This window comes from Lepidochelys kempii, chromosome 20 (assembly GCF_965140285.1).
Source record: "Lepidochelys kempii isolate rLepKem1 chromosome 20, rLepKem1.hap1, whole genome shotgun sequence".
Lineage (NCBI taxonomy): Eukaryota > Metazoa > Chordata > Testudines > Cheloniidae > Lepidochelys > Lepidochelys kempii.
This window is the reverse complement of record NC_136399.1, coordinates 75,256-103,046: the sequence shown is the minus strand read 5'-3', so window position 1 is coordinate 103,046 and position 27,791 is coordinate 75,256. Positions and strand designations below refer to the sequence as shown.

Below are 27,791 nucleotides of genomic sequence, written 5' to 3'. Positions count from 1 at the left end.
TCCATGAGGGAAATGATTTGTGCACTACCTGAATTGACCACGCATTGGCCATTGCTCCGTGAGCGAAATACTTTCTGCATTACCCTGACTGGCCACCCAGTGTCACTGTTGCTCCGTGAGGGAAATGGTTTGTGCATTACCTGAATTCGCCATACAGTGTCACTGTTGCTCCGTGAGGGAAATTGTTCGTGCATTACCCTGACTGGCCACCCAGTGTCACTGTTGGTCCATCAGTGAAATTGTTGGTGCATTACCCAGAGTGGCAACTCAGTGTCACTGTTGCTCCGTGAGGGAAATTGTTTGTGCATTACCCTGAGTGGCCACGGAGTGTCACTGTTGCGCCATGAGGGAAATGCTATCTGCATTACCCCGAGTGGCCACCCAGTGTCACTGTGGCACCATGAGGGAAACTGTTGGTGCATTGCCCAAAGTAGCCACCCAGTGTCATAGAATCATAGAATATCAGGGTTGGAAGGGACCCCAGAAGGTCATCTAGTCCAACCCCCTGCTCGAAGCAGGACCAATTCCCAGTTAAATCATCCCAGCCAGGGCTTTGTCAAGCCTGACCTTAAAAACCTCTAAGGAAGGAGATTCTACCACCTCCCTAGGTAACGCATTCCAGTGTTTCACCACCCTCTTAGTGAAAAAGTTTTTCCTAATATCCAATCTAAACCTCCCCCACTGCAACTTGAGACCATTACTCCTCGTTCTGTCATCTGCTACCATTGAGAACAGTCTAGAGCCATCCTCTTTGGAACCCCCTTTCAGGTAGTTGAAAGCAGCTATCAAATCCCCCCTCATTCTTCTCTTCTGCAGGCTAAACAATCCCAGCTCCCTCAGCCTCTCCTCATAACTCATGTGTTCCAGTCCCCTAATCATTTTTGTTGCCCTTCGCTGGACTCTCTCCAATTTATCCACATCCTTCTTGAAGTGTGGGGCCCAAAACTGGACACAGTACTCCAGATGAGGCCTCACCAATGTCGAATAGAGGGGAACGATCACATCACGTCCCTCGATCTGCTCGCTATGCCCCTACTTATACATCCCAAAATGCCATTGGCCTTCTTGGCAACAAGGGCACACTGCTGACTCATATCCAGCTTCTCGTCCACTGTCACCCCTAGGTCCTTTTCCGCAGAACTGCTGCCTAGCCATTCGGTCCCTAGTCTGTAGCTGTGCATTGGGTTCTTCTGTCCTAAGTGCAGGACCCTGCACTTATCCTTATTGAACCTCATCAGATTCTTTTTGGCCCAATCCTCCAATTTGTCTAGGTCCTTCTGTATCCTATCCCTCCCCTCCAGCGTATCTACCACTCCTCCCAGTTTAGTATCATCCGCAAATTTGCTGAGAGTGCAATCCACACCATCCTCCAGATCATTTATGAAGATATTGAACAAAACCGGCCCCAGGACCGACCCTTGGGGCACTCCACTTGATACCGGCTGCCAACTAGACATGGAGCCATTGATCACTACCCGTTGAGCCCAACAATCTAGCCAGCTTTCTACCCACCTTATAGTGCATTCATCCAGCCCATACTTCCTTAACTTGCTGACAAGAATACTGTCACTGTTGCTCCGTGAGGGAAATTGTTGGTGCATTACCCAGAGTGGCCACCCAGTGTCACTGTTGCTTCGTGAGGGAAATTGTTGGTGCATTACCCAGAGTGGCCACCCAGTGTCACTGTTCCTCTGTGAGGGAAATTGTTGGTGCATTACCCAGAGTGGCCACCCAGTGTCACGGTTGATCCGTGAGGGAAACTGTTCGTGCATTACCCTGACTGGCCACCCAGTGTCACTGTTGCTTCGTGAGGGAAACTGTTCGTGCATTACCCTGACTGGCCACCCAGTTTCACTGTTGCTCCGTGAGGGAAATTGTTTGTGCATTACCCTGAGTGGCCAAGGAGTGTCACTGTTGATCCAAGGGAAATGCTTTGTGCATTACCCTGAGTGGCCACCCAGTGTCACTGTTCGTCCATGAGGGAAATGGTTTGTGCATTATCTGGATTGGCCACCCAGTGTCACTGTTGCTCCATGAGGGAAACTGTTGGTGCATTACCCTGGCTGGCCACCGAGTGTCACTGTTGCTCCGTGAGGGAAATGGTTTGTGCATTACCTGAATTCGCCATACAGTGTCACTGTTGCTCCTTGAGGGAAATTGTTTGTGCATTACCCTGACTGGGCACCCAGTGACACTGTTGCTCCGTGAGGGAAATTGTTGGTGCATTACCCAGAGTGGCAACTCAGTGTCACTGTTGCTCCGTGAGGGAAATTGTTGGTGCATTACCCAGAGTGGCAACTCAGTGTCACTGTTGCTCCGTGAGGGAAATTGTTTGTGCATTACCCTGAGTGGCCACCCAGTGTCACTGTTGCTCCATGAGGGAAATTGTTCATTATTCTGAGTGGCCACTGTGGAAGTATAACATTGTATAAGTATAACGTTGTATAAGGGGACACGCTGGATACATTGTATATGAGAGGGCATGCCAAAACATGTTACAAAGTATCTGAGGGAGCACACGTAGGGACAGATAGCTTTTGAATGGAGAAGCAATTAAGATAGAGCCAGCACATCTAAGAAGCAGGCATCAGAATGGAAGGTGTGATGGGCAATTAGTTAAGTTAACTGGAAGCTGTTAAAGGAGATTGTTAAGGGTGGCAGGTAATTGAAGATACGTGACTGGTCTCAGGGATCTCGAAGGGTGGTGACTAAAATCTTTTTCTTCTTTTGTCTGTAACTTCTCTGTAACTTGTTCTCCAAAAAAATGTATAAATTAAAAGACACAAGCCCCACTCGGGGGGCTCACTTCTAAATGTATTAGCAGAGCAGCTTTGCTAATAAAACAGAGTGGTCTGATAAATTGTGAGTCTGAGTCAAACTTGGACAATTTGGAGGTTCTACCGAGATGGCAAGCGGCTTCACTGAGGCTGTGTGATCCTTGACTGCGTTGCAGGACGATCGTGGCAGCCGGCGCCTGGATGCTTAGTCCAAGCGATCCTCCACAAGACAGAAAGGTACACAGCAGCAGCGCAGTCTACGCCATTTAACTTGTTGGTTCTCACTCTGTTCGGGTAGGGGTCTTTGGATCCAGCTTCTGGAATCAGACGTCTCAGGTAATTATTATTTTTGTGCTTTAACCGGTTTGAGGACTGTCTTGTCTTTGTGTCTATCCGTCTTCCCCGTGGTGTGTGTGTGAATTTGGGAGCCATTTCTGTCCGGAGACTGGCTGACCAAGGGGTCCCCGTTCCCACGGTCTGAATAAGTGGAATCTGCACAGCTGCAGCCGCACCACGCCTTGGGTATAACCCCTGGTGTGAAAGCAAGGGCAGTTGAGGCAGTAGCCTGTGGGCTCCTTTCTGTGTGTTGCACCGGGTACTGCTCTGCTGAGCCCGAATTTCCTTCTTGTGTGAGTGCTGTGTGAAGTCCTCCTGGATGGGTAATCAGAAGTCTAAGGTAGAACAGTTCCCTAAGGGAACTCCAGCTTATTTTATGTAGGGTCCGGACTCTTGTAGGTTTCTTGAAAAATGGTCCAAATTAGCTCTAGAGAACCCCAAATTACAGTGGCCACTGTTAGGTTCTTGGGACAAAGATCAAGTGGACACTTTAAAAAGCAAACTCGTCCTCCCAAAAACCAAATTGGAGAGAGGAGAAGTAGACTGCTTCATGCAGTGGTGGGAAGAGGCAAATCGTAGATGGACTGAGTCAAAACTCACCTCTCTTAAAAATTCTATCAAAAAACTAACGTTCAATTGGATGCAGTCTCTCCCACCACTAGTCTGAGCGCTCCCCTTTGCCCAGCCCTGTGTAATGATCCAGATCAAACCCGACCCCCACCATACTCCTGCGCAAATAAGAAATCAGAGAAGGAAAAATCTTCAGTGACTACAGATAATGAAAGTGAAGAAGATACCCTCATTGGCCTCGCAGCTCTGCAAAATATTATGAAGAAATCCAAAGCAGACTGCAAAGATTCTCTTGACATCTCTTCTTGGAAAAGAGAACCTGACGGGAGGTTAATGAGAGACTCTGATCAAACTGTTGTGGCACCCTTACGAGTCCTTAAGATGGGAGAAAGTGAGTCCATATGGGATTATAAGCCCTGGACTCGTACAGAACTTTTATCTATAGTTAAAAGTTTTCCCAAACCACAGGAAAACTCTGTCAAATTTGCTGAGGAGTTTCTGTTAATCTGTGAAACCTATGAACCCTCTGAGACAGATCTCCTCCAACTGTGTAAATTGTTAGCTCCTGCCAGTTATTATGAAAAATGGTTGGCTGCCACAAACTGGCCAGCTGAGGCACGCCACTCAACCATAAAAAGTACTGGCCCAGATTCGGCATACAGAGACCAGAGTATGGCTCTTTGGAAGCGCCTGCATCAAGCCATTCCCAAAGTGTGGTCTCCTAAAACAAACTGGACAGCAATACGTTGCTGTAAGCAAGGGCAAGGAGAAAGCCCAGGCGACTATAGGTCCCGGCTAACTGATATTTTCCTACAACATTCAGGAATACAAGAGCCCGATGTAAATGGGCAGGGGGCCTTGGCACATGCATTTGTTGATGGTCTTCTCCCTGCCACAGGCAGCATGTTAAAATGAATAAGTGTGGGATGGGAGACTGAAACCATGGACAAATTGCTGGCAGTAGCAGAGCATTGCCACCGCACTTTAAAAGGAAAGGAGGAACAGTCCTCCCAAAAGTTAATGGCTCTGCAGATACAGCATTATTCAGGACTAAGCAGACCACACCGGGGACAGGGACGGGTTTGCGGAAGGGGGCGGGGGGCTGGATTAACTGGGGTTTGTAACTACTGTAAACAGCCTGGACACTGGAAAAAAAGAGTGTCCAAGATGACCTAATAATTGTATGGGAAATCAAGTGAACCCCCCGCTGGTTCCTCCAGCTGATCCCCAACCCTATTTTTCACCCCAACAATGACGGGATGCTGGGGAACCTCACAAAGTTTTAGCTCCCTTATTACCTCTGTCCCGTACTGGAGAATGTGTCCTGACTGTAAATGATCTCTCTCTCCCTTTCCTTGTTGATACTGGAGCTTCTCTTTCTACAATCCGCACCACTGACTTGCCTGAGGTTCCCGATCTGGAAAATCTGTCTGCTGTTGGCATTACAGGGATGCCTGCCTCTTGTCCCCTCTCAAAACCTTTGTCTGTTCAGGTCGGTCCCCTCTCTGAGGAGCATGCATTCCTCCTCTCTGATTCCACCCCTGCAAACCTTCTGGGACGGGACTTGCTATGCAAACTTGGCTGTTCTATTTACTGCTCCCCAGATGGTGTCTATCTGCAAATCCCTCAGTCTTCCTTATGTGATTCTGTAGCCTCCCTGCTGTCTGAAACTTCCCTCTCCACTCCGGTCCCTTGCTGTCCCTTAACTCCGTCCCTGGAGCACCTAATCTCTCAGGTTCCTTCCTCCCTATGGCCATCTCACCCATCTGAAGTGGGCCGATTAAATACTGACCCAGTTGGGATTACTGTAGACAATTCCAAACCTCTGCCTCGCCTGTCTCAGTATCCTTTGAATCCTGAGGCAGAGGCTGGGATTGCTCCAGTTATATCTGCATTAAAAGAACAAGGAATTATTGTCCCTTGTTTCAGCCCCTGTAACACCCCTATCCTCCCAGTTCAAAAGGCTGACGGCAAATCGTGGCGATTAGTTCAAGACCTTCGAGCTATTAACCGTATTGTCATACCTTCTTTTCCAGTGGTTCCTAACCCTGCTACAATATTAGCGTCTCTTCCTCCAAATGCAACCCACTTTACTGTTGTAGGTTTGTGCTCCACTTTCTTCTCTGTCCCAGTTCACTCTGAATCCCAGTATCTCTTTGCCTTCTCCTACAAGGGTCAGCAATATACATGGACTACCCTTCCCCAGGGGTATACAGAGAATCCATCCTATTTTTCTCAAGCCCTAGCCAGGGATCTCGCTGATCTGGTTTTCCCATCAGGATCCACACTGATCCAATATGTGGACGACTTACTCCTGTGCTCCCCCTCTCTGTCTGCCTCAGAAACTGATTCACTAACACTTCTCACAGCTTTAGCAAACAAGGGTCATAAGGCTTCTCGCACAAAATTGCAGCTCTGCCAAACCTCTGTCACATACCTAGGCTTCCTTCTCTCCCAGGGCTCCCGTACACTCTATCCAGCCCGGGTACAAGCCATCCTTAGCTTTCCCCAGCCTTGCTGTCCACGCCAGGTGAGAAAATTCTTAGGCATGACAGGGTTCTGTAGGCAATGGATTCCCCAATATGCTTCTCTGGCTAAACCACTCCAAGAACTCACTCGATCCTCTGTACCTAACCCCATGCCATGGCCACTTGAAGCAAATGCTGCTTTCATCTCCCTTAAGCAGAATTTAGCCTCTGCCCCTGCCTTAGGGTTACCTAACTATGACAAGCCTTTTACCCTTTTCTGTCACGAACAATCTGCTTGTGCCCTCAGGGTTCTTACTCAGGAGCACGGTGACAGAAATCGCCCGGTGGCTTATTTTTCTACAACCATGGACCCTGTAGCCCAGGGTTTACCCCCTTGCTTACGCGCTGTAGCTGCTGCAGCGCGCCTGGTCGAGATGTCTGAGTCCCTTGTCCTCTGCTCTCCTCTCACTCTCCTGGTTCCCCATTCTGTGGAAACTCTCCTTCTGCAACGCAACACTGCTCACCTCTCCTCTGCTCGCCTCACTAGGTATGAACTTTTGCTGCTTTCAGCCTCACATATCACTATTAAGCGCTGCTCCCGGTTAAACCCTGATACCCTCCTTTCTTTACCTAGTGATGGTGAACCCCATGACTGCCTTGTAACTGTCTCCGCTATCACTGTCCCGCGCCCCGACCTTTCAGATGTACCTCTCCCTAACTCTGACCTGGTATTATTCACTGATGGGTCCTGTTATAGAAATGACCAAGGCCACCTTCTTGCAGGGTATGCTGTGGTCTCTGTCTCTGAGACCATAGAAGCTGCGCCCTTACCCTCTGTGACCTCTGCCCAGGTGGCTGAACTGATTGCTCTAACCCGTGCCTGCTTTCTAGCCGAGGGGCTCTCTGCCACTATTTTTACTGATTCTCGGTACACTTTTGGGGTTGTGCATGACTTTGGCACCCTCTGGCAGGCTCGAGGTATTCTTACCGCTACTGGTACCCCTATCAAGAATCGCCCCTACATTGCCGCCCTCCTGTATGCAGTTTTAATACCGTCTGCCTTGGCAATTGTTAAGTGTACTGGCCACTCAGCGGCAGACACCGAGGTGGCAATGTTGTACCAATAAAATAAAAACCAGCAGGATCTTATTAAAGGGAAAAAGGCAAAATACCACATTTATTGTGAATACAGAAAGAATCATAGTAAGCAGTTAGTTATAGTTATAACATTCCATTCAATCTCATATTTATTCTCACATTCATTCATACAAACACACACACACACACACACACACACAGGTTCTGCAAGGTTGTTATCATAGTTACCAGCCTTAGAGTTGCTCATGCCAAGTCACTGGCCAGGTGGCCTGGACATGAGGAGGGAGCAGGGCCTTGTCAGATGCTCATCTGATGCTCCTGGAAGTTGGTTTGCAGAATCAGACCCCCAAAGTTCTCACTTTTTAGAGTCTATTTTTATAGGAATTTCTTCCTATGCCAGTCTATGGGAATTGCTTCATCATGCTGTTGCTGAATCAATCAGCAGATAGCACATTCCTGACAGCTCCAAGATGTTATCTTGTTCTTTGGTTCTCCCATTCTTGAGGCTGTTGGGTGGATTCCAGTCTGCCCTCCGGGTGGGGTCCTCTGGTTATTTCCACTTGACGCCTTCTTCAGCCGATGGACACTGGATTCTTAGGCTGGCACCTCCCTGATCATTCAGTTATTATCCACACCAAGCATCCATCCACATACATCCTCTATCTCTATTTTAATGACAATTGTTAATACAACAAAAGGGTGGGGAGTCTCTGGGTGCTGTTTCTGTTGTTAGAGTATTGTTTTGAGTCTCTCTCTCTGTGAACTGCTTTGAGAACAGACTCTGTCTTAGAATGTACTAACACAGTTAGCAGCTTGCAAGTTTCACACATAGAGGGAGAGAAACAATACCAAAAACCAAGAGACCTCTTAATTAGTAATACCCTGGAATTTAAACTCTGGGGAATCAAACTCATTTGTGATTTTAATACAGAACTTCTTTAATATGATCCAACAGCAAAAGGTAATGCACTTGCTGATGCTGCTGCAAAACATGCCGCCACTATAAAACCTTCACCAGAAGCGTTTCTTGGTCCCCTCTCTGTCTCTGTAATGCCACCATCCCTGTCTCATCTCTCTCAGCTCCAGGATTCTGCCCCAGAAACAGAGAAAGACATCTGGAGTGCTTTGGGTTGCTCTTTGCATTCTGATTCCCTTTGGCGATCGCCCACCGGTACCTTTGTAGCCCCCCTCTCATTCTACCTGTCTCTAGCCGCCCTGCTACGTGGTGTTTTGCATGTTGGCAAGGAGGGGATGGTCTCTGCTATGAGTAAGGCGGGGTGGTGGGCTCCCCATTTCAGCTTCTTTGCAACCCGCCACTGTGCCGCTTGTGTTACTTGTCAAAGCCACAATGTAGGCAAATCTGTAAAAGTAACACAAGGGTTCTGGGGTTTGCCTCAAGCACCTTTCCTACACTGGCAACTTGATTTTGTACAAATGCCAAAGTGTCAGAAATATGAATTCATTTTAGTTATAATATGTCTGTTTTTGGGTTGGATTGAAGCCTTTCCCTGTCGCAAAGCTGATTGATTGTCCGTTGCAAAATGTCTGTTAAACCACATTATCCCTACCAAGGGAATTCCTGCCACTTTGTCTAGTGACCGGGGAACACATTTTACTGGAAAAATTGTTCAACATCTAAACCAGGTCACCCACCTGTTGCACTGCCCTTACCATCCACAGAGTGCAGGGGCAGTTGAAAGGCGAAATGGTGTGCTTAAAAATAAGCTGGCAAAAATATGTAGTTCCACAGGGTTAAACTGGCCAGCTGCTTTACCACTGGCCCTTATGGAAATTCGATCATCCCCATCCCAGAGACACAAATTGAGTCCATTTGAAATCATCATGGGACGCCCTATGCGAACAATGGCTACTATTACCCCAGCCCCAGACCTAAACCTAACTTACAGCATGCTCCTCCAGTACTGCAAAGGGTTAATGCAAGCTGTGAGCTCCTTCCATTCGCAGGTGCGAGCAGCTTGGCCGACGGAACCCACCTCTGCTGCCTGTCACACTCTTGAGCCTGGTGATTGGGTCTACCTGCGGCACCACCTTCGGAAGCACGCCTTGGAACCCCGGTGGAAGGGTCCATACCAGGTACTGCTCACCACCCAGACAGCAGTGAAATTATCCGGCATCGCTGCATGGATCCACGCCTCACAGCGCCACCTCAAGGGGACCAAGCACCTCTGCAAGACCACGCGGAACCAGCTTCAACCCCAGAAGACAAAGAGGAACAGCCTGCAATACCTTACAATCTGCGCTCTCATAAGGGTTGCCAGAAGCAGAGGGTAAGCAGACAGCAGGACCCAACAAACAAGAAGCAGTAGTGAGCCTATCGCCTGCTGCCTGGTGGACATAAAACCGTGACTGCGGTTCCCTCGAAAGGGGTTGTCGGAACCAGAAAGGGTCCTGCTTCCAACATGTGTCCTTTGAGAAGCTTAATCCTCAGCTACTGTGTCCTGAGGGTCTGGGGAATCCAGAGTGACAGTGACAATGCTTTCATCCAACAACAGGTGCAGATAGCCCAGATCCTGAATATTTCTAATTGCTGGGTCTGCAGCCACATCCCAGCTCACTCACAAGCTAGTATCCCCACCATGGCAATCCCTTTGAATTCCCCAGAGCTTGCTGGAGAACCCTATCCACTTAAAAGGACATGGAAGGAAAATGACACTTGGGGGCTGGGAAAAACATATGTTCCTAAACTTATAAGTGTGGTGAAAGGAAAGGGCCACTGGTGCTGGGTGTGTAATGGGACAGGGCTGAATCTAGGGAGGAGCAGCTGTCTCCAATACATCGTGTCCCATGGTGTATGGGACTATTGAAACAAGGTTGGAGAATGGTGAACCGGGTATGGAAAGATAAACTTCCTCTCAACCTGGGATCAAACCAAAGATTCAATCTCTTGCTCCCCCTACAGCCTCCCTGAGAAAAACAGCACCATCTACAAATGTCATGTGAATGCTACCTCTTCTCCCAGTGAAAATCATCCTGTGCCCTTTGGGGGATACTATTCCTCCTTTGTAAATTCTTACATGTCAAAGGGTTGCAGTCAACCCTTCCCAGCTTTAATGGGACATCATTGGGTTTGTGGGGAAAATGCTTACACTGTGTTACCAGCAAATTGGTCAGGTATCTGTTATCCTGCTCAGCTTTTCCCACAATTCCGGGTGCTTCAATCCCTCCCACAAAAACACCTCCGTAATTTCAGGCGAAAAAGGAGGGACTTGCCAGATGCTAAATGGTATGTGGATAACATAAGCCCCCTAACTTGGGAAGAAGCTGTTGGCATTTCTTTAGTCCCAGTAGGGGGGGTAATCCACCATGCAAAAAGGCTTTTAAGGTTACAAGCGGTGGTTGAGATCATGGCCAATGAAACAGGAGAGAGCTTAAAAGCTCTAGCCAAAGAAGCAGGAGCGGTCCGACAAGTGGCCCTCCAAAACCGTCGGGCATTAGATATAATACTGGCAGCCAAAGGTGGGACCTGTGCTCTAATTGGAACAGAATGCTGTGTATACATACCTGATAATACTAATGAGGTAATAAATCGTGCTAGCCATCTGGAGCAAATTGCATACCTTCCCCACGAAGAACCAAGTTCCTTGTGGAAATGGATAAGTAACTTATTCAGTTTCTCTAGTCTGGGAAACTGGTTGTTTCAAGGAATCCTGACTATCCTATTTGGAATTCTAATAATCTTTGTGAGTTTTCAATTGATTTCTTGTTGTATCCAAAACTGCACAAGACACACCATCCATCAGGTTACCCCTAACCAGAGTGCTAATCTAATGTTGTTAAATGTCACCAGTGAAAGTAATGAAAAAGAACGATTGATGTATGGAATCCAGTAAGTCATTGGTCATGGCCATAGCCTTGACCAAAAGGGGGGATGGTGGAAGTATAACATTGCATAAGTATAACATTGTATAAGGGGACATGCTGGATATATTGTATATGAGAGGGCATGCCAAAACATGTTACAAAATATCTGAGGGAGCACATGTAGGGACAGTTAGCTTTTGAATGGAGAAGCAATTAAGATAGAGCCAGCACATTTAAGAAGCAGGCATCAGAATGGAAGGTGTGAAGGGCAATTAGTTAAGTTAACTGGAAGCTGTTAAAGGAGATTGTTAAGGGTGGCAGGTAATTGATGATACGTGACTGGTCTCAGGGATCTCGAAGGGTGGTGACTAAAATCTTTTTCTTCTTTGGTCTGTAACTTCTCTGTAACTTGTTCTCGAAAAAACTGTATAAATTAAAAGACACAAGCCCCACTCGGGGGGCTCACTTCTAAATGAATTAGCAGAGCAGCTTTGCTAATAAAACAGAGTGGACTGATAAATTGTGAGTCTGAGTCAAACTTTGACACCACCCAGTGTCACTGTTGCTCCGAGGGAAATGCTTTGTGCATTACCCTGAGTGGCCACGGAGTGTCACTGTTGCTCCATGAGGGAAATGCTTTGTGCATTACCTGAATTCGCCATACAGTGTCACTGTTGCTCCATGAGGGAAATTGTGCATTACCCTGAGTGGCCACCGAGTGCCACTGTTGCTCCGTGATGGAAATTTTTTGTGCATTATCCTGAGTGGCCACCCAGTGTCACTATTGCTCCGTGAGGGAAATGCTTTGTGCATTCCCCCGAGTGGCCAGCCAGTGTCACTGTTCCTCCATGAGGGAAATGGTTTGTGCATTATGTGGATATGTGGATTGGCCACACAGTGTCAGTGTTCCTCCATGAAGGAAACGGTTGGTGCATTACCCAGAGTGGCCACCGAGTGTCACTGTTGCTCCGTATGGAAAATTTTTTGTGCATTACCCTGACTGGCCACCCAGTGTCACTGTTGCTCCGTGAGGGAAATTGTTCGTGCATTACCTAGAGTGGCCATCGAGTGTCACTGTTGATCCATGAGGGAAATGCTTTGTGCATTACCCTGAGTGGCCACCCAGTGTCAGTGTTGCTCCGTGAGGGAAATTGTTGATGTATTACCTAGAGTGGCCACCCAGTGTCACTCTTGCTCCATGTAGAAAATGTTTTGTGCGTTACCCTTTCTGGCCACGCAAGACAACACACATATTTCACACAAAACATCTCACACACACAACACGACACACCACACTGACAAACACACAGAACACGTCATTCATACACACACGTCTCTCACACACACAAAACACATGACACTGACACACACAGACAACATGACACACAAAAATCGACACACAAATGACACTGACACACACACAGACCACCAACAAGACAAATAAAACGGGTACACAACATGTCACACACTCAACACAACATTCAAGACAACACACAGCATCAATACACAACACTCAAGGAAAACACAAGACTGACAACACGTCAATACATACACACAACACAATATGCAACTCCTCACATGACACACAAGACGGCACACAACACGCAACACAAGACATCACAAACAAAACATGAGACAACACACTACACAGACACACACACACACAACACGTCACACACACTACACAACACTCAAGACAACACACAGCACACTCACAAAATTGCACACAAGTCTCACACACAGAGAACATGACACAGAACACGTCACACATACACAAACATGTCTCACACAAACACCAGACACCAACACACAACACAACACACATGTCACACACACAACACAACACACATGTCACACATGTCCTACGCCACACAAAACAGACAACATGACACAGAAATCATACATGACACCAACACACACACGCGCACGACACGCCGACACACGGACGTTGACACGTGCACGACACACGCCGACGCACCACACGCTCATGACAGGCTGACGCACCACACGCACCGATGCAGAACATGCGCACGACACGCGCTGACACGCGCACGACTCACGCCGACACATGCTGACACACATACGTGCACAACGCACGCTGACAAACGCGCATGACACACACCGACCGACGCGTACGACACACGCTGACACACACAAACATGCGCATGACACGCTGACCGACACGCCCACACATGCGTATGACACACGCTGACCGACACACACGCCCACACACACCCACACGCATGACACACACGTACACACACATGCACACGCACGATACGCTGACCGACATACGCCGACACACAAACACACACAGGACAGATGACGTCTCAGACACGCCAACACACGCTGACACATGACACACATCTAACACATGCTGATAAATGCCGACACCCACACACGACACACATCTCACATACGCCAATACAAGCTCACAAAACACACAGCGTTTCACACATGCGACACACACAACATGCACAGAACACCCGATGTCTCACACGCCGATACACACACAACACGCACAGAACACCCGACGTCTCACACACACACAACACGCACAGAACACCCGACGTCTCTCTCACACACAACACGCACAGAACACCCGACGTCTCACACACACACAACACGCACAGAACACCCGACGTCTCTCTCACACACAACACGCACAGAACACCCGACGTCTCTCTCTCACGCGGCGACACACACAAGACGTCTCTCACTCGCGCGCCGTCTCTCTCTCACGCGGCGACACACACACGACGTCTCTCACTCGCGCGCCGTCTCTCTCTCACGCGGCGACACACACACGACGTCTCTCACTCGCGCGCCGACACACGCAGGACGTCTCTCACTCACCTGGGGAGTGGCCATCGAGTGTCACTGTTGCTCCGCGAGGGAAATTGTTGGTGCACTACCTAGAGTGGCCACCCGGTGTCGCTGTTGCTCCGTGAGGGACATGGTTGGTGCATTACCTAGAGTGGCCTCCCGGTGTCGCTGTTGCTCCGTTAGGGAAATTGTTGGTGCATTACCTAGAGTGGCCACCCGGTGTCGCTGTTGCTCCGTGAGGGAAATTGTTGGTGCATTACCTAGAGTGGCCACCCAGTGTCGCTAATGCTCCATGAGGGAAATTGTTGGTGCATTAAAGTGGCCACGCAGTGTCACTGTTGCTCCGTGAGGGAAATTGATTGTGCATTACCCTGACTTGCCACCCAGTGTCACTGTTGCTCCGTGAGGGAAATTGTTGGTGCATTACCTAGAGTGGCCACCCAGTGTCACTCTTGCTCCGAGAGGGAAATTGTTTGTGCATTACCTAGAGTGGCCACCCAGTGTCACTCTTGCTCCGAGAGGGAAATTGTGCATTACCTAGAGTGGCCAGCCAGTGTAACTTTTGCTCAGTGAGGGAAATTGTTTGTGCATTAACCTGAGTGGCCACCGAGTGTCACTGTTGCTCCGTGAGGGAAATTGTTGGTGCATTACCTAGAGTGGCCACCCAGTGTCACTCTTGCTCCGTGAGGGAAATTGTTGGTGCATTACCTAGAGTGGCCACGCAGTGTCACTGTTGCTCCGTGAGGGAAATTGTTGGTGCATTACCCTGACTGGCCACCCAATGTCACTGTTGCTCCGTGAGGGAAATTGTTGGTGCATTACCTAGAGTGGCCACCCAGTGTCACGGTTGCTCCGTGAGGGAAATTGTTGGTGCACTACTGTGAGTAACCACCCAGTGTCACTGTTCGTCCATGAGGAAATGGTTTGTGCATTATCTGGATTGGCCACCTAGTGTCACTATTGCTCCGTGAGGGAAATTGTTGGTGCATTACCCTGATTAGCCACCCAGTGTCACTGTTGCTCCGTGAAGGAAATTGTTTGTGCATTACCCTGACTGGCCACCCAGTCTCACTGTTGCTCCGTGAGGAAAATTGTTGGTGGATTACCTTGAGAGGCCACCCAGTGTCACTGTTGCTCCGTGAGCGAAATTGTTTGTGCATTACCTAGAGTGGCCACCCAGTGTCACTGTTGCTCCGTGAGGGAAATGGTTTGTGCATTACCTAGAGTGGCTACCCAGTGTCACAGTTGCTCAATGAGGGAAATTGTTGGTGCATTACCTAGAGTGGCCACCCAGTGTCACAGTTGCTCAATGAGGGAAATTGTTGGTGCGTTAGAGTGGCCACGCAGTGTCGCTGTTGCTCTGTGAGGGAAATTGTTGGTGCGTTAGAGTGGCCACGCAGTGTCGCTGTTGCTCTGTGAGGGAAATTGTTGGTGCATTACCCTGACTAGCCACCCAGTGTCACTGTTGCTCCGTGAGGGAAATTGTTTTTGCATTACCCTGACTTGCCACCCAGTGTCACTGTTGCTCCGTGAGGGAAATTGTTTGTGCATTACCCTGACTTGCCACCCAGTGTCACTGTTGCTCCGTGAGGGAAATTGTTTTTGCATTACCCTGACTTGCCACCCAGTGTCACTGTTGCTCCGTGAGGGAAATTGTTGGTGCATTACCCCAAGTGGCCACCCAGTGTCACCGTTGCTCTGAGGGAAATGCTTTGTGCATTACCGTGAGTGGCCACGCAGTGTCACTGTTCGTCCATGAGGGAAACTCACACGCCGACTCTCACACGCAGGACGTCTCTCACTCGCACGCCGACTCTCACACGCACGCCCACACACGCAGGACGTCTCTCACACGCACGCGCACACACGCAGGACGTCTCTCACTCGCATGCCGACTCTCACACGCACGCCCACACACGCAGGACGTCTCTCACTCGCACGCCGAGAGACGCAGGACGTCTCACACGCACGCCGATTCACACCCACGACGATGTCTCTCACACGCAGGCCGACTCACACCCACGCCGACACATGATGTCTCTCACACGCACGCCGACACACACGCACGACGTCTCACACGCAAAACACATGACGTCTCACCCACGATGACAGACATGATACAAGTCTGACCTCCGCCGACACACGTCGTCTCATACACACCAATAAAAGCTGATACACACGACACACACCGACAACACACAACGTCTCTCACACGCGGTCACACAGACACACATACGACACATGCCGACACACACACACAACTCACAACGTCTCTCACACGCCGACAAACACACACACAACTCACAACGTCTCTCACACGCCATCACAGACACACATACGACACACGCCGACACACACACACAGAACACACAACAGATGAGAATATGGCAGAAGTGGACCTGAGCAGCTTGGGCATCTATTCCAAAGAGATATAAACAGGGCTCAGCTTTCTGCCTTCTGCAGAACTGGCTGTGAGGTCAGTGCTTTCAGTTCCTCATCTGTATTCGTTGTAGCACTCTTCACAGACCGTGCGCTTCCTCGTTGGGTACGGGGCTCTGTGGTATTAAGGCTGGGGAGGGGCCAGAGTCTTCTGTGGGAGAGGCAAAAAGAAGAGCCTACGAGATGTTGCCGACCGAGATGGTAACTTACTTGTTTTTTTCACCTTTTGCTGTGTTTAGTACCAAGGAAAAAGAAAATAAGCCTCAGAATCTACTGTTCTCATTTGATGGTGAGTGAGAGAAGCGAGCCTGTGATCATTATCGATGCCAGGCAAGAGCCGTCCATCTGGGAGCCAAGCAACTGCCGCTGTCAGTGAGATAAGTGTCTGGTTTGGTGTGGGCTCTGCTCATGCCCCACCTGAGTCCAGGTAGGGAAGCCCCGTAAGATAGGATTGGGTTTGTAAGAAAAGGTTCCTGACTAGCTGTGGTTAAGAGGGAGAACTGGTCCCTATTTTCAGAGGCTGCTCATTTCTCTGATCAGGAATGGTGTCTCCTCCGCAGCAGAAGGTTGGATCCAGGAGGATGACTCCAGGAAACGAGTTCTTTGCCTTTCTCCCACGTTTTTCTCTTTGTCTCTCTCTCTTCTCCAGTGTGTTGGCCAATTCTCTTTCTCTCTCTCTCTCCTCCTCCTCACCTTACCTTTCCTTGTGCTGTCTCCCTTCATAAGATGCGGGCAGGCGTGCTAGGTGTGCATCCTCACAGGCTAGGTCTCGGGAGCCATGGAGAAGTAGGAGCGGAGAAAAATCCTGTGTGGCAGTGGGCACTAAAGTGAAGCAGTGACTGTCGGTGTGAACTTGGTCTCTGCTCATTGAGTGGGGCAAAGGGAGATGGGATTGGAGAGGGAGGCCAAGATGAGGGCCAGATTCCTAGCACCAATAGAACTTAGTGCGGGGATGGCTTATGCTTGGCTTTTGCAGCTGTTCTCGCATAGGAATTGCACAGGAGCCCTAGCCACAGGAGAAATGGAAGAGGTGGACCTGAGCAGCTTCGACATCCTTCTAAGGAGACATAAACAGTCCTCATGTTTCTGCCTTCTGCATAACTGGCTGTGAGGTCAGTGCTTTCAATTCCTCATCTAGACTCGTTGCAGTATTCTTCACAGCCTGTGTGCTTCCTTGTTGAGTACGAGACTCTGAGATTAAGGCTGAGGAAGGGACCAGAGTCTCCTGAGCAAAGTGACTATTTTGTTTGCCCTGACAATGGGCGCCTTCTAGTTGCAATTGTAAAGTAGGAATGGAAGATGGGTTGGGGGCAGGAGCCGTGGGATCTGGCAGATGTGAAATGAAAAGACTATGTGACACTGCAGATGGAAATGCTAATATTTTTGTCCCCCCCCAGCCCATCTGCTGGGTCTAGTACCAAGGAAAAAGAAGTCAAGCCTCAGAGTCCACTGCCCTCATGCGATGGAAAGTGAGTGAGAGCAGCGAGCCTGTGACCATTGTTGATGCCAGGCAAGAGCCCTCCATCTGGGAGCTGAGCAGCCGCCAGTCTCGTTGAGATAAGCGTCTGGTTTGGTGAGGACTCTGCTCACACCCCACCTGAGTCCTGGTAGGGAAGCCCCGTTAAGTTAGGGTTCGGTTTGTAAGAAAAGGTTCCTGATCAGCTGTGGTTATGAGGGAGAAAAGGTCCCCATTTTCAGAGGTGGCTCATTTCTCTGGTCAGGAGCGGTGTCTCCTCCGCAGCAGAAGGTTGGATCCAAGAGGGTGACTCCAGGTGTTGAGTTGCTTGCCGTGCTCTCATGTTTCTCTGTCTTCTCTAGTGTGTTTGCCAACTCTTTCTCTCTCCTTCTCTCCTTTTGCCGTCTCCCTTCACAGGATACGGGTAGTGTGCATTCCCAGAAGTGAGGTCTCGGGAGCCCTGGAGAAGTAGGAGCGGACGAAAATCATGCAGGGCAGCGGGTGCGAGCATGGAGCGGTGACTGTCGGTGTTAACTCTGTCTCTGTTCATCAAGAGGGGCCAATGCGTGGATGAGGGCAAGATTTCCAGCACCAATGGAGCTTTGTATCATGATAGCTCACGCTTGGCTTTTGCAGCTACTCTCGCAGAGGAATTGTCCAGGAGCCCGAGCCAGAGGAGAAGTGGCCGAGGTGTACCTAAGCAGCTTGGACATCCTTCTAAGCAGACATGAAGAGTCGTCAGCTTTCTGTCTCCCGCATGACTGGCTCTGAGTAAGCGGTCAGTGCTTTGAATTCCTCGTCTGTGCTCGCCGCAGTATTTCTTCAGAGGCCGTGTGCTTCTTCTTTGGGTATGGGAGTCTGTGAGATTACGGCTGATGAGGGGCCAGAGTCTGTTGTGCAGAGTGATTATATCAGGTGCCGTTTCAAGGGGTGCTTTCTAGTTGTAGTACTAAAGGCCTAATGGTGGGGAGGGTTGGGGCGGAATGCTGCTGTGCAGGAGAAGAAAAAAGAATAGCTTATGCGATGTTTACCACTGAGATGGTAACTTATTTGTTTTTCCTCCTCAGTCTGGGTTTAGTACAAACAGTTTACTCCCCTCATCGGATGGAAAGCAAGCGAGAGCAGTGAGCCCACGAGCACTGTTGATGCAAGCCAGGAGTCCTCCAGTTGGCAGTGGAGCAGTCGCTAATATCAGTGAGATAAGTGTCTGGTTTGGTTAAGGCTTTGTTCACGGCCCGCCTGGCTCCAGGTAGGGACTCCCCATTAGCTGGGGCTGGGTTTTTAAGAAATGGTTCCTGACCAGCTGTGGTTACGAGAGAGACAAGATCCCCATTTTCAGGGGCTGCTCATTTCTCTGGCCAGGAACGGTGTCTCCTTCGCAGGAGAAGGTTGCATCTAGGAGGAGGACTCCAGCTGCTGAGTTGCTTGCCTTCCTCCCATGTTTTTCTCTCTTCTCTTGTGTGTTGGCCAACTTTCTCAGTCTCTCTCTCCTCTGCTCTCCTGGTGCCGTCTCCCTTTGTAGGACATGGGTAGGTGTGCATTCCCCCACATGAGGTCTCGGGAACCATGGAGAAGTCGGAGCAGACAAATATCATGCAGGGCAGTAGAAACGTTGCTGAAAGTACCTGAAGAGACAGAGGAACTGAGAAGGGGGAAGTCCAGACCAAGACTGGAATCTAGTCTGTAAAGAGAAACAACGGGAAGTCTAAGCTACAGAAACTCTTCAAGTTGCCGAAAGACATTTAGAATGAGAAAAACTTCTTGAATCTAGTCTCCTGAAGATCTTAGGAGTAGTATGTGTGTGTATTTTTATTTGCTTAGTAATCTGCCTTCTTCTGTTGGCTACCCCTTACAATCACTGAAAATCTAACTTTTATAGTGAAACTATTTTTTGTTTATTATTATTATTATTTATTCTTAAACCCAGTTTGTGCAACTGGTGCTCCGTGAGGAAATGCTTTGTGTATTACTCCAAGGGGTTGCCCGGTGTCACTGTTAGTCCATGAGGGAAATGATTTGTGCACTACCTGAATTGACCACGCATTGGCCATTGCCCCGTGAGCGAAATACTTTCTGCATTACCCTGACTGGCCACCAAGTGTCACTGTTGCTCCGTGAGGGAAATGGTTGGTACATTACCCAGAGTGGTCACCCAGTGTCACTCTTGCTCCATGAGGGAAATTGTTTGTGCATTAACCTGAGTGGCCACCGAGTGTCACTGTTGCTCCGTGAGGGATATTCTTGGTGCATTACCTAGAGTCGCCACCCCGTGTCACTGTTGCTCCGTGAGGGAAGTTGTTGGTGCATTACCTAGAGTGGCCACCGAGTGTCACTGTTGCTCCGTGAGGGAAATTGTTTGTGCATTACCCTGATTAGCCACCTAGTGTCACTGTTGCTCTGAGGGAAATTGTTGGTGCATTAACCTGAGTGGCCACCGAGTGTCACTGTTGCTCCATGAGGGATATTCTTTGTGCATTACCTAGAGTCGCCACCCCGTGTCACTGTTGCTCCGTGAGGGAAATTCTTGGTGCATTACCCTGACTTGCCATCCAGTGTCACTGTTGCTCCGTGAGGGAAATAGTTTGTGCATTACCCTGAGTGGCCACCGAGTGTCACTGTTGCTACGTGAGGGAAAATGTTGTTGCATTACCTAGAGTGGCCACCCAGTGTCACTGTTCCTCAATGAGGGAAATTTTTGGTGCATTACCGAGAGTGGCCACCCAGTGACACTGTTGCTCTGTGAGGGAAATTGTTGGTGCATTACCTAGAGTGGCCACCCAGTGTCACTGTTGCTCTGTGAGGGAAATTGTTGGTGCATTACCTAGAGTGGCCACCCAGTGTCACTGTTGCTCTGTGAGGGAAATTGTTTGTGCATTACCCTGACTTGCCACCCAGTGTCACTGTTGCTCCGTGAGGGAAATTTTTGTGCATTACCTAGAGTGGCCACCCAGTGTCACTGTTGCTCCGTGAGGGAAATTGTTGGTACTTTACCTAGAGTGGGCACCCAGTGTCACTGTTGCTCTGTGAGGGGTATTCTTGGTGCATTAGCTAGAGTCGCCACCCAGTGTCACGGTTGCTCCGTGAGGGAAATTATTGGTGCATTACCTAGAGTGGCCACCCAGTGTCACTGTTGCTCTGTGAGGGAAATTGTTTGTGCATTACCCTGACTTGCCACCCAGTGTCACTGTTGCTCCGTGAGGGAAATTTTTGTGCATTACCTAGAGTGGCCACCCAGTGTCACTGTTGCTCCGTGAGGGAAATTGTTGGTACTTTACCTAGAGTGGGCACCCAGTGTCACTGTTGCTCCGTGAGGGATATTCTTGGTGCATTACCTAGAGTCGCCACCCAGTGTCACTGTTGCTCCGTGAGGGAAATTATTGGTGCATTACCTAGAGTGGCCACCCAGTGTCACTCTTGCTCCGTGAGGGAAATTGTTTGTGCCTTAACGTGAGTGGCCACCGAGTGTCACTGTTGCTCCGTGAGGGAAATTGTTGGTACTTTACCTAGAGTGGGCACCCAGTGTCACTGTTGCTCCGTGAGGGATATTCTTGGTGCATTACCTAGAGTCGCCACCCCGTGTCACTGTTGCTCCGTGAGGGAAATTGTTGGTGCATTACCTAGAGTGGCCACCCAGTGTCACAGTTGCTCGGTGAGGGAAATTGTTGGTGTATTACCCTGACTTGCCACCCAGTGTCACTGTTGCTCCGTGAGGGAAATTGTTTGTGCATTACCTAGAGTGGCCACCGAGTATCACTGTTGCTCCGTGAGGGAAATTGTTGGTGTATTACCTAGAGTGGCCACCCAGTGTCACTCTTGCTCCGTGAGGGAAATTCTTGGTGCATTACCTAGAGTGGCCACGCAGTGTCACTGTTGCTCCGTGAGGGAAATTGTTGGTGCATGACCTAGAGTGGCCACCCAGTGCCACTGTTGCTCCGTGAGGGAAATTGTTGGTGCATTACCTAGAGTGGCCACCCAGTGTCACTTTTGCTCCGTGAGGGAAATTGTTGGTGCATTACCTAGAGTGGCCACCCAGTGTCACTGTTGCTTAATGAGGGAAATTCTTGGTGCATTACCCTGACTTGCCATCCAGTGTCACTTGCTCCGTGAGGGAAATTGTTGCTGCGTTACCTAGAGTGGCCACCCAGTGTCACTGTTGCTCTGTGAGGGAAATTGTTGGTGCATTACCTAGAGTGGCCACCCAGTGTCACTCTTGCTTCGTGAGGGAAATTGTTTGTGCATTACCTAGAGTGGCCACCCAGTGTCACTCTTGCTCCGTGAGGGAGATTGTTTGTGCATTACCTAGAGTGGCCACCCAGTGTCACTGTTGCTCCGTGAGGGAATTTGTTGGTGTATTACCCTGATTAGCCACCTAGTGTCACTGTTGCTCCGTGAGGGAAATTGTTGGTGCATTACCTAGAGTGGCCACCCAGTGTCACTGTTGCTCCGTGAGGCAAATTGTTGTTGCATTACCTAGAGTGGCCACCGAGTGTCACTGGTGCTCTGTGAGGGAAATTGTTTGTGCATTAACCTGAGTGTCACGGTTGATCCGTGAGGGAAATTATTGGTGCGTTAGCTAGAGTGGCCACCCAGTGTCACTGTTGCTCCGTGAGGGAAATTGTTTGTGCATTAACCTGAGTGGCCACCGAGTGTCACTGTTGCTCCGTGAGGGAAATTGTTTGTGCATTACCTAGAGTGGCCACCCAGTGTCACTGTTGCTCCGTGAGGGAAATAGTTTGTGCATTACCCTGACTTGCCACCCAGTGTCACTGTTGCTCCGTGAGGGAAATTGTTTGTGCATTAACCTGAGTGGCCACCGAGTGTCACTGTTGCTCCGTGAGGGAAATTGTTGTTGCATTACCTAGAGTGGCCACCCAGTGTCACTGTTGCTCCGTGAGGGAAATTGTTGTTGCATTACCTAGAGTGGCCACCCAGTGTCACTGTTGCTCCGTGAGGGATATTATTGGTGCGTTACCTAGAGTGGCCACCCAGTGTCACTGTTGCTCAGTGAGGGAAATTCTTGGTGCATTACCTAGAGTGGCCACGCAGTGTCACTCTTGCTCCGTGAGGGAAATTGTTGGTGCATTACCTAGAGTGGCCACCCAGTGTCACTGTTGCTTAATGAGGGAAATTCTTGGTGCATTACCCTGACTTGCCATCCAGTGTCACTGTTGCTCCGTGAGGGAAATTGTTGCTGCGTTACCTAGAGTGGCCACCCAGTGTCACTGTTGCTCTGTGAGGGAAATTGTTGGTGCATTACCTAGAGTGGCCACCCAGTGTCACTCTTGCTTCGTGAGGGAAATTGTTTGTGCATTACCTAGAGTGGCCACCCAGTGTCACTCTTGCTCCGTGAGGGAGATTGTTTGTGCATTACCTAGAGTGGCCACCCAGTGTCACTGTTGCTCCGTGAGGGAAATTGTTGGTGTATTACCCTGATTAGCCACCTAGTGTCACTGTTGCTCCGTGAGGGAAATTGTTGGTGCATTACCTAGAGTGGCCACCCAGTGTCACTCTTGCTCCGTGAGGGAAATTTTTGGTGCATTACCTAGAGTGGCCACCCAGTGTCACTGTTGCTCCATGAGGGAAATTCTTGGTGCGTTACCTAGAGTGGCCACCCAGTGTCACTGTTGCACCGTGAGGGAAATTCTTGGTGCGTTACCTATAGTGGCCACCCAGTGTCACTCTTGCTCCGTGAGGGAAATTGTTTGTGCATTACCTAGAGTGGCCACCCAGTGTCACTGTTGCACCGTGAGGGAAATTCTTGGTGCATTAACCTGAGTGGCCACCGAGTGTCACTGTTGCTCCGTTAGGGAAATTCTTGGTGCATTACCCTGACTTGCCACCCAGTGTCACTGTTGCACCGTGAGGGAAATTGTTGGTGCATTACCTAGAGTGGCCACCCAGTGTCACTCTTGCTCCGTGACGGAAATTCTTGGTGCATTACCTAAAGTGGCCACCCAGTGTCACTGTTGCTCCATGAGGGAAAACGTTTTGTTCATTACCCTGAGTTGCCACCTGGTGTCACTGTTGCTCCATGAGGGAAATGCTTTGTGTGTTATCCTGTGTGGCCACCGAAGACAACACACACACACACACAGAACATCACACACACATCACACTGAGACAACACGACACATAACACCAACATACACAAACACGTCTCACAAACACACACGACACCGACACACAAACAATACGACACACAGCACTGAAGGAAACACACAACACACACACGACACTGCCACACACAAACAATACGACACACAGCACTGAAGGAAACACAACACACATACGACACCGCCACACACAAACGACACGACACACAGCACTGAAGGAAACACACAACACACACACGACACCGCCACACACAAACGACATGTCACACGACACTGACGCTCACACAACACAACACTCACACGACACTGATGCTCAGACATGTCACACGACACTGACGCTCACACAACACAACACTCACACGACACTGACAGACACACACACAACACGACACAGCACGTCTCTCTCACACACACTCAAGAGGACACGACACACGAGACCACACACACACACACACGCACCACACAGACTCACACACACCATGACACACAACACGTCACACATATATGCAAGACACGGACAACATGACACACACACTCCACACGACATTCAAGATGGCACACAACACATGGACAACACGACACACACACACTTGAGATGACACACAACACACGGACAACATGACACACACACACTCCACACGACACTCGAGATGACACACAACACGTCCCCCACACACAACACTGCACGCAACACGTCAGACACACACACAAAAGGCACACAAGACAATACACGACAACACACACAATACAACACACAAAACATCACACACACAACAGACAACTCCGACACGCACATAGAACACGACCAACCACACGTCATGCACACAAAATTACACTGTCACACACACACACAACACGCCACACACACACAAGATGACACACGACACCGATATGCACACACAACACATCACATACACACAACACTACACACAGAAGATTACACACAACACAACACACACATGACACAAATAACATCAGACACAAAACACACGACATCAACACACAGAAGATGACCCACACAACACGTCACACCCCCACACAACACGTCACACGATACACAAAATGGTACGTCACACAGACATAAGACAACACACAAAAGATCACACACACAACACCCCACACAGACACACACAGACAACACACAACACGTCACACAAACGCTAGACGACGCACAACACAAGCACAAGAGGATACACAACACATCACACACATGCTAGATGACACACAATAGACAACACGTCACACAAAACATAACACACAGAACACACTACACAGACACACACAGAATGACACACAACACATCACACACACGCTAGATGACACAGAACACACACACAGCACGACACTCAACACGGGGGCTGGGCTGTCGGTGCGGGGGGATAAAAAAAGACCCCCCCAGCCCCACTTAGCCTCCGCTTTCTGAGCCCGGATTTGGCCGCTCCCCTGTCCCCACTTCCAGCTGTTTGACCCCCCCACACCCCGCACAGTCAGACTACGACCCCCCTTTCCCCCCAGCCAGCGCAGGGGAGTTTCGGGCCAAGTCAGGACAGAGCGAGGGCGCAGCGGCTTCAGCAGCTACTACTGAGCATGCGCCATCCGTGCTCAAGGCGCATGCTCACTCCCAGCTAAACTAGCGCGCGCGGGGGCCCATCGCCGCCGAGCCCGCCTCTCGGGTCTGACCCGGTGTCACCGCGTTTGACAGGCCAGGCGGGGCGGTCTGTATGAACGGGGGGATCTGTACGGGCTGGGCCCGAGAATTCGGCAGTGCCCCAGGGCAGGCTGGGAGATGTAGTTCCTGACGCACCTCAGGCCGGAAATAACGTTGTCCCAATGACGGGCGGAGGCGGTTAACGGTTTGCGTGAGGGCGACCCGCTCGCTGATTGACGGAGAGACCCCCGGGGGCAGCCGCGCGGACAGAGACTCCCGGAGCCAGGGGTGGAGGAGGGGATGGGAAACTGTTGCTGTGCTGCCTTGGGGACAATGTCGGGGAATCCCGCAATGTCACTCCTTTTGTTCTGCTCTTCTCTCCCATTCGGTTCCCAGACTTTGTTACTGGGAGGGTTTCAAAATGTCTCGCTGGTTTAGTGCTAGTGGGAGGGGCCGGTCAGTGCTGTAATCAAGTGACCAAACATTTCCCCAGCGTAGAATCGTAGAACGGTAGGGCTGGAATGAGCCATGAGAGGGCATCTAGTCCAGCCCCCAGCACTGAGGAGTTTGTCCAACCTGTCTTTGAAAACCTCGAATGATGGGGAGTCCATCACCTCTCTTGCTAATCTATTCCAGTGCTTAATTACTTTTTTTTCACAATTGAGTCACGCGGTTGACTCAAATTCAATTTGTGATCCACTATAACTCCCGATCGTTTTCAGTAGTACTACCTCGTAACCAGCTATTCCCCACTTGGTTGTTGTGCATTTGGTTTTCCTTACCTAAGTCTAGTACTTTGCACTCGTCTTTATTGAATTTCATCTCACTCATTCAGCTTACTTCTCCAATTTGTAAATGTTACCTTGAATTCTATGCCCAAATAAATCTGTTAGTCTTTAAGGTGCCACCGGACTCCTTGTTGTTTTTGTGGATACAGACTAAGACGGCTACCCCCTGATAGGTGACGCTTTGTTATTTTTATGTCTGATTTTATAAGCAAGTAGTTTTTAAATGGGGCGTAACTCAGAGGTACGCAAGACAAATCAGACTCCTGAAAGGGGCACAGTAGTGTGGAAAGCCACCAGTCTACACAGCTATTTTTAATGGCTAGCACCTACAGTGGAGCACCCATAGGGAGACACATCTCAAAGAACTGTTAGGGGGCTTATTCCTTCACCCACTTACTTCCCTGGTCCTTCTCACATGAACAGAGAGCAACAATGTCCAAAGGTGCTTTTGATGTTTTTTGGGGTGAACTTCCAGCAAGCATGATTCCAGTTTCCTTCCTTAGTGTCCCCCTTCCCAGCTCTGACACCACAGAGCCTTACACCTGTGTCCTTGTTCCCATTCCTGCCCTTAGCCAAACATGATTCCAATTTCCCCAGCCTCATTCCCTGTTCCCATTTCCCCCTTTAGCAAAACATGATTCCAATTTCCCCAGCCCCATTCCCTGTTCCCATTTCCCCTCCCCACACCCACCCACTCACTTCCTGATTGACTGCAGACTATATAGTAAAACTTGAGTTCTGCTTAGCTATACGTTAACCAATCATTTTCCTGAAATTTAACTAACCAATCCTAACATATTGTAACATGATTATGTAACCAATTATATCCCACCACCTTAATTAGTTTACACCCAGCAAAATTAAGTATACAGCAGACAGAAACAATCACAGAACCAGACAGAGATTATACAGACAAACAACAGCGAAGTGGGAACTATAATGACAAAACAATACAGAAGTCAGGATTTCACACCCCAGCTATTGATAAGTGAGTTCTTGCCAGACAGGATGCTATCAAACTAAGTTTCGTTTCACATCTTCTAGGCACTTCCCTTTCTCTGGAGATGATAGGCACTATCAGGACAGGAGTGTATTCCTAACAGCCCAATAGCACCTTATTTCAATGTGACTAGTTTGGAATGTGAGGATGTGACCGGTCACTTCCCAGCTTATGGCTGCCTCTGTTGCTTCGTCAAAGGTCTTAGCCTAAGAACAGGGACTCAGACTGTCACAGTAAGAGAAGGACCTTACACTGGCAGACAGTGATTTTAATTCTTTCTTTTATACCTCTAACTAGCCAAGTGATAAGAATACACCTAAATTCTTAAAGTACAGGCCTTTGCAGACAGGCCTGAATATCTATATCCTAACGAGAACCATCGTTAATACACAAGTTGTGTAATTTCTTCTTTTCTTGTTACCTGATCTCACTGGTCTTCTTTCCCCTAAA

General features: G+C 49.3%; 1 long non-coding RNA gene and 1 pseudogene across 5 annotated transcripts in view; both read left to right on the top strand.

The window, feature by feature from the left end:
• Positions 1-27,791, top strand: part of LOC140901007 (uncharacterized) — a 38,146-nt pseudogene that overhangs the window by 7,094 nt on the left and 3,261 nt on the right. The window lies entirely within an intron of this gene.
• Positions 15,775-27,788, top strand: LOC140901010 (uncharacterized). 4 transcript variants are annotated; one of them, XR_013634857.1, is made up of 7 exons: positions 15,775-16,373; positions 16,576-16,625; positions 17,313-17,448; positions 17,734-17,909; positions 18,210-18,293; positions 18,429-18,570; positions 18,860-27,788. It is a non-coding gene; the product is annotated as an uncharacterized LOC140901010 (long non-coding RNA). The 4 variants fall into 4 exon arrangements; XR_013634856.1 differs by having other exon boundaries at positions 18,210-18,563; XR_013634855.1 differs by having other exon boundaries at positions 18,210-18,570.